Source organism: Haemaphysalis longicornis, unplaced genomic scaffold (assembly GCF_048455015.1).
Source record: "Haemaphysalis longicornis isolate Haplotype H1 unplaced genomic scaffold, Haemaphysalis longicornis Haplotype H1 scaffold_2, whole genome shotgun sequence".
Lineage (NCBI taxonomy): Eukaryota > Metazoa > Arthropoda > Arachnida > Ixodida > Ixodidae > Haemaphysalis > Haemaphysalis longicornis.
Window position 1 is genome coordinate 23908107 of NW_027526295.1, and position 7954 is coordinate 23916060.

A 7954-nucleotide genomic window follows, 5' to 3' on the forward strand; every position below is an offset into this window, starting at 1 on the left:
CACTCGCTTCCCAAAAGCCTTGGCCCGTTTAAACGAAATGAGATTATCTGATGTGGGGTACCGGCGAAGGACACCCCACGCCTTGTTCTGGGCCTCTCGCGCCCGCCTACAGTCCTCATTCCACCACGGCCTCCTTTGGTTGCGCGGAGCGCTGGAGGCGTGGGGAATGGATTTTTCGGCAGCGTCGAGGATGTGCGCCGTGACGAGTTGGGCTGCTTCCTCCACGTGTAGGTGTTTTATGGATGTGTGGTGTAGTTGAGATGTTTGTGTGAATGTGCTTCAGTTTGCTTTTGATTCATTAAACGTTTTATTGGAAGATGGACTGCATGGGCCTTTACCTATATATGTTAGAGAAGTGGGGAAGTGGTCACTACCATATGGGTCAGTGCCCACGCCCCACTCAAGACATGGAAAGAGAATTGCAGAACCAATAGCCAAGTCGAGATGTGAGTATGTGTCACGAGGTGAAGTGAACACGATAATGAAGATGCGCTCCACGGGATATGCTCCGGACACCCCGAACATCATCATCGTCGGCTCCAACATCATCATCGTTGTCTTGCCAAAGATTCAATGACAACATGCCAGCAACGACGGAGGGATGCGGTGACGGGGAGGAAGAAGAAGACGCGTGTGGAACGAGGCGGAGATACATAGCTGTCGGGCGTTCGGACCCGAGCGTGTAGCGGCGAGCATCGACGGGTGACATCCGCACCTACCATCCGCCTGTCCTCAACTCCAGCATCGGAAGGGGTACACCGTGCGTCCACGACGGCCGTGTCCTCTTCAACCGCGAGAGCCTGGAACACGGTGCACCACAGGGGGCGTCCATACGTGAGCGGGCCCCCACCAACGAACCCATGCCGCGACTGGCCCACACCGACACCGCCACGCCTTACCTGGACTGACGGTGCGACGGGACTCATGAAACTGTAAGCTGTGCGCTGTGTTCGAACTTTTGTATAGCCTCTTCCGGATAGTTAAGCTGTCCTCTTTTTGGTGGTACGTGTCTTTGTTCCGTGTGTCTGTCGTGGGTTTACCGGTACATAAACGCAGTTATCCCTGGTCCTTTTCTCTATCACTTTGCTTCGACTAAGAACCTGACAATAATTTGCGTCCACGGCAGGACCAGTTCGTTTAATAATACCCATAAAACCCACAATGGACACGCGGCAGCTCATTTCCATGGGCGAACGCTTGGGCTTGAGTGGCGAGCAATTGAGGCTGTGGGTCCAGGCGGAGCAGAAGCACTTGCGCTACGAAAGAGCGTTAGAACGCGAAGAGAGAGCACGCGAGCAAAAAGCTTTGAGCGAGAGGGCCGAGCACGAGCGGGTGAAAGCCGAGCAAGAGCGGGTGAAAGCTGAGCAAGAGTGGGCTTGTGCAGAAGTCGAAGAACGCAATTTGCAGCTGCGGATTCGCTTGGCGGAAATCAATTCAGCGCGAGGAGAGGGGGCCCAAACAGATGCGGAGGGACAAACCACTGGTCAGGTTCAGACTGCTACCGCGCAAAGCTTCAGCGCACACAAATTTCTTCCCCCGTTTGAGGAGACTCGTGACGACCTGGACGCGTACCTTAAACGGTTCGAATGCGTAGCGCAGAGCCAGGGCTGGCCTAAATCGAAATGGGCCATTGCGCTGAGCACGTGTTTGACAGGAGAAGCGTTGAAGGTATACGGCCGCCTCTCGCCCCAAGAGTCTCTTGACTATGATCAGGTCAAGCTCTCTCTGTTCCAACGCTTTCGCTTAACTGCAGAGGGCTAGAGAGAGCGGTTCCGGGGATCGAAACCTGAAAATGAAGAGACTGCAAAGCAGTACGCCGCCCGTTGAAAGAGTACTTTGAAAGGTGGATCGAGCTGAGAGCCATAGAAAGGACCTTTGAGGATCTCGCAGACTTGGTTGTCACTGAACAGTTCATCGCCAACTGTCACAAGAAGGTAGCTATTTTCATCCGGGAACGAGAGTGCAAGACGCTTTCGGCGACAACTACGGCAGCGGATAAATGGAGGCCCAGAACCAGGCTAATCTGTTTCGGTTCCGAGAAGACTGTAAGGAGGCTACCGCATCCACAATAGATAAGGAATCCACTTCTGCTACGGGAAACAAATGCTTCCTGTGCGGGCGAGAAGGGCACCAGGCATCTGATTGCCGATCAAAAACTGATTATGATGATAGTTGGGTTTTATTGGCGCAAGGCCGACTATGGGCAAAGAGCGCCAAAGAAGAAGTTACTGAATTGTGATGAGACCGTACATACTAAGACATGCGACTAAAAGTAAAGGTGATGCAAAACAAAAGACAATGGAGATGGCTGGTGTATAGGGCCAGGGTGATTACACATGATATGACAAGAGCTGCAGAAAGTTTACCTCAGCTAAAAACATAAAAACACGTTGACTAGAAAACATTGGTTCGTCGGCTGAAAAGTATGATGGGTGCTAAGGAATGTGTCGTCTGTATAATTCAGGGAAATGTTTGTGTCGTGTTGTGTCAAGTGCCTTGCATGTGATTAGTATGTGGACTACGGATAGGCCCATTCCACACCTGCTACACGTGGGTCCCGAAGTTCCAGTGAGCAGGTGGGAGTGCGTAACATGTGTGTGGCCTATCCGCAGCCTAGCCAGGGCGACTTCAGTGTATCTGTTGTGCGAGTCAGTTATGTAGCGTCCCAGTTGTGGTTTTATTACGTGTAGTTTGTTGTCCGTTTGTTGACTCCAGTGTAATTGCCATGTGTTACGAAGCTGTCGTCTGATGTGTGTCTTTAGGTCGGTGTAAGGTACTGTTGTAACGTCAACTGTAGTCATGAGAGCAGCATCACCAGCCATTTGGTCGGCGGCCTCATTGCCAGGGATTCCACAATGCCCTGGTACCCAGCATATAGTTATTTCAAGATTTGAGGCATATGCAGACATTAGTACCTTGAAGAGAGCATTTATCACATAGTTTTTAGATGACCTTCCTAATGACAGTGCCTGTACGACGCTTTGAGAGTCTGTGTACACAATGGACTTGGGAATTTTATGTTTGATGATGTGGTTTGAAACGAGTAAAATGCCATATGCTTCTGCCGTGTAAATACTGTTATGAAAATTCATTGTTTTGCTTACTCTAAAATTTGGTCCGTGCGCTGCACAAGATACTGTAGAACCAGTTTTCGACGCGTCACTATAGAATTCTGCGCACTTGTACTTGTCCTGCAGGAACAGGAAGTACTGCAGAATTGCATTCCTGGGTACCCTATTTTTTTCTAAAAGAGTGAATGACAGGTCGCATGATACAGGACGAAGATGCAATGGTGCGATGAGATTATGAATGGGTGTCTTGTGCGTGTCTGAAAGTGGGACATTGAGTGCAGAAGCCTCCTCCCTATCTCTGAGAGAGAACGGCAAGGGAATAGATGGCCTGTTGAAAAAGAGTTGTAAATTTGATGTATCGTTCATGATCGGATTAAAAGGATGGTTGGTCAGAGACACGATCTTGGATGCATACAACAGTTCAACATACTCCCGCTGATGCCCTAAGCACCATTTGTCGCACTTGACAAAGACTTTCAACAGGGCTAGTGCGGAATGCGCCACATGAGAGGCGAAGGCCAAGATGCAGCACTGGGTCGAGCATTCTCAGTGCGGTCTTTGTCGCCGACCCATACACGACACTGCCGTAGTCGAGCCGAGACCCCACCAACGCTGTGTACAGGCGCAGCAGGAGTTGTTTGTCGGCCCCATAAGATTGATGTGAGAGGACCTTAAGAATATTCATTGTTTTTAAGCATTTGCATTTGAGCTGTCTGATATGTGGGATGAATGTAAGTTTTTCGTCAAATAAAATACCTAAAAACTTGTGTTCCTTGTTCACAGGAATTGGCACATTCGCAAGAGTGATGTCTAGGTCCGGGTGGACCCCACGCCTCCTGGAGAATAGAACACAAGAGCTCTTCGCGGGATTAAGATTAAAGCCATTCTTGTCAGCCCAGCCGGCAAGTTTCTTGACGCCGAGCTGGACTTGACGTTCGCAGATGGACAGGTTACACGATTTAAAGGATATCTGCACGTCATCTACATACATGGAATAAGAGATTGTAGGTGGCAGTGCCTTTCCAAGAGAGTTCATTTTTACTATGAAGAGAGTGCAGCTCAACACTCCACCTTGCGGCACGCCATTTTCTTGCACGTGAACATTTGACAGTGCACGACCAACTCTGATGCGAAAGGTTCTCTCCGACATATAACTACAAAGGATGTTCAACATGTTGCCCGCAACATCAACTGACTTTAGGTCACTGAGGATACCGTACCGCCAAGCGGTGTCATAGGCTTTCTCTATGTCGAAAAACACCGTCAGACAAAATTGATGATGATGATCGTTGGATGTTTATGGCGCAAGGCCAACTGGGGCAAAGAGTGCCAAAACAATAGTCGATGATAGGGGTGAAACCTTAAATACTAAGTAAAATCAGCAAAAACACAAGTAAAGTCACAAAACTACAATGAGCATGGCTGGTGTATAGGGCCAGATTTCATGATGCGCGATAGGAAATGAGGTTTAAAAACTTGACTTCTGACAAATACTCAAACACACGTTTCACAGAAACAATGGCTTCGTCACCTAGAAAAAACGATGGATGTAGGGGAATATGTTGTCTGTAGAGTTCTCTGAAGTGTTTGTGTCGTGTTGTGTGAAGTGCCTTGCATGTGATTAGTATGTGCACTACGGATAGGGCCTCTCCGCACCTGCTGCACTGGGGTCTAGAAGATCCCGTCAGCAGATACGAGTGCGTCGCATGGGTGTGCCCTATCCGCAGCCTACCCAAGGCGACTTCCGTGTGTCTGTTGTGTGAGTCAGATGTGTACCGTCCCAAGTGTGGCTTTAGTACATGTAGTTTGTTGTCTGTCTGTTCATCCCAGTGTGTTTGCCATGTTCTACGCAAGTGTTGTCTTATGTGTGGCTTGAGGTCTGTATATGGTACGGTTGTTATGTCTACAGTGTTCCTGAGTGCAGCAGCAGCTGCCCTCTCGTCTGCCAACTCGTTTCCAGCGATCCCAGCGTGTCCTGGGACCCAGCAGAGGAGCAGCTGATGCTTCTGCGCATACACAGACATGATAGATTTAAATACAAGATTAACTATGTGGTTTTTGGGGGGTGTATGCGAGGACAGTGCGCGAACAACACTCAAGGAATCTGTGTAGATGATAGACTTTGGAATTTGATTTTCAAGTGTGTGTCGTACAATTAATAAAATTCCATATGCTTCTGCTGAGAAAATTGTTGTGTGGACACTCATGGTTCTGGCTGCACTGAAATTCGGACCATGAGCAGCGCAGGAGACCATAGTGGAGGTTTTAGACGCGTCACTGTAAAATTCTGCAAGTGGGTATTTAAACTGCAGAGACAGAAAGTGCTGCAGTATAGCAGCTCGCGGTACCCGATTTTTGTCAAGTTTCATAAAAGAAAGGTCGGAGGAAACAGGAGGAACTTTCCAAGGAGGTAAAATGTCTGAAAAGGATGATCTGTACACGTCTAAAAACGAAGCGCTCAGACCCGAGGCTCGCTCTCTCACTCGAAGTGAAAAGGGCAGAGGAACAGATGGGCGATTTACAAAAAGCACAGATGTGGATGTGTCGTTAAAGACAGGATAAAAAGGATGGTTATTCAGCGATGAAATTTTAAAAGCATAAAGTAAGTCCATGTACGTCCGTTGGTTCTCAAGGCTCGGCGTATTACACTCGGCATACAGACTCTCAACAGGGCTAGTACGAAAAGCACCCGACGCAAGCCGTAGCCCCAAGTGTAGCACTGGGTCAAGCATTCGCAACGCTGTTTTAGTCGCCGACCCATATACCACACTGCCATAGTCTAAACGAGATCCAACCAAAGCAGTATAAAGCCGTAGTAGTAGTTCTTTGTTGGATCCATATGATTGATGGGAGGGATCCTTAAGTATATTCATTGTTTTCAGACATTTATGTTTAAGTTCCTTGATGTGTGGAATGAATGTGAGTTTCTGGTCAAACACAACACCTAAGAACTTGTGCTCCTTGTTGACAGGAAGCGACACGCCATTGAGGGTAATGTCTGGGTCCGGATGGACCCCGCGCTTCCTGGAGAACACAACGCAGGAGCTTTTTGCAGGATTCAATCTAAACCCATTCCTGTCTGCCCAGCCGGCAAGCTTCTTGACACCGAGCTGGACTTGACGTTCGCAGATTGACATATTACATGATTTAAAAGATATTTGCACGTCGTCTACATACATGGAATAAGAGATTGTTGGTGGCAGTGCCTTTCCAAGAGAGTTCATCTTTACTATGAAGAGAGTGCAACTCAACACGCCACCTTGCGGCACGCCGTTTTCTTGGACGTGAACCTTTGAGAGTGCACAACCAACTCTTACTCTGAACGTTCTCTCCGACAAATAACTTACAAGGGTGTTCAACATATTACCCGAAAGACCGAATGACCTGAGGTCACTAAGGATCCCATAACGCCAAGCGGTGTCGTAGGCCTTCTCGAGATCGAAAAAGACAGTTACACAATACTGCTTATGCACGAAGGCATCCTTGATGTATGAATCAAGTGCAACCAGTTGATCGTTTGTCGATTGCCCCACCCTAAAGCCTGCCTGGCAGCTCTCGAGAAGACCATTGTACTCAAGGAAGTACACGAGCCTGCGATTGATCATCTTCTCGAAGAGCTTGCAAGGGCAGCTCGTGAGGGCTATTGGACGATAACTTGAGGGGGACGACGGGTCCTTTCCCTCCTTCAAGAAAGCCACTACAATGGCCTCCCTCCAAGAGTGTGGAATGTGCCCCGAAAGCCATATTTTATTATATAGATGTAGAAGTGCTTCAAGTGTGTCTGCGTGTAGGTGTTGTATCATTGTGTATGTAATGTTGTCTGGGCCTGGAGCTGAGGGTTTACACGTGCTCAGAGCAGCCCTCAGTTCATATAGTGAAAACAGGGAGTTGTAAGAAGTCTGTGATTTGTTATTGTCGCGTAGGGACTTCTTTTCACAACAGGCTTTATGTTTCAGGAAAGTGTTTGTGTAGTGTGCTGAACTGGACACGTGTTGGAAGTGTTGTGCGAGTGTGTCAGCCTGGTCTTCGAGTGTGTCCCCTGTAGTGCTGACCAGAGGCAGGCTGTGTGTTTGTTGTCCCTTGAGTTTGCGTATTCGTGTCCATACTTTCCTTGTGTCTGTGTAGGAGATTATTGATGTTATGAATGTACGCCAACTCTCTCGTTTTGCCTCACGGCGCACACGTTTTCCTAACGCCTTGGCCCCTTTGAACAAGAGGAGGTTTCCCGACGTGGGGTACCGACGAAGGATACCCCACGCCTTTTTCTGGACCTCTCGTCGCGCCCGCCTGCAGTCCTGATTCCACCACGGCCTCCGCTGGTTGCGCGGGGCACCAGAGGCGTGGGGAATGGACTTTTCGGCGGCGTCGAGGATGTGCGCCGTGAGCAGTTGGGTAGCTTCTTCAACGTGTAGGTGTCCTATGGATGTGTGGTGTAGTTTGGATGTCTCTGTAAATGTATTCCAGTTAGCTCGTGCTTCATTGAACCTATTATGGGAAGATTGACTGCATGGGCCTTTACCTATGTATGTTAGTGAGGTGGGGAAGTGGTCACTGCCATATGGGTCAGTTCCCACTCCCCACTCGACAAGAGGAAAGAGAACTGGGGAGCCAATAGCCAAGTCAATACATGAGTATGTGTTGTGACCTATGTTATGGTATGTAGGCTGTTTATTGTTTAAAAGGCATGCTCCAGAAGATCTAAGGAATTTCTCTAGCAGGCGACCTCGGGCATCCGTTCTGGAAGAGCCCCAAATAGAGTTGTGAGCATTAAGGTCGCCTGTAAGGATGTATGGTTCGGGCAGCTGGTCTACCAGCGCCTCGAAGTCGGAGCTCGTAAGTGCAACATCAGGAGGAATGTATATGGAGCATACCGTTATTAATCT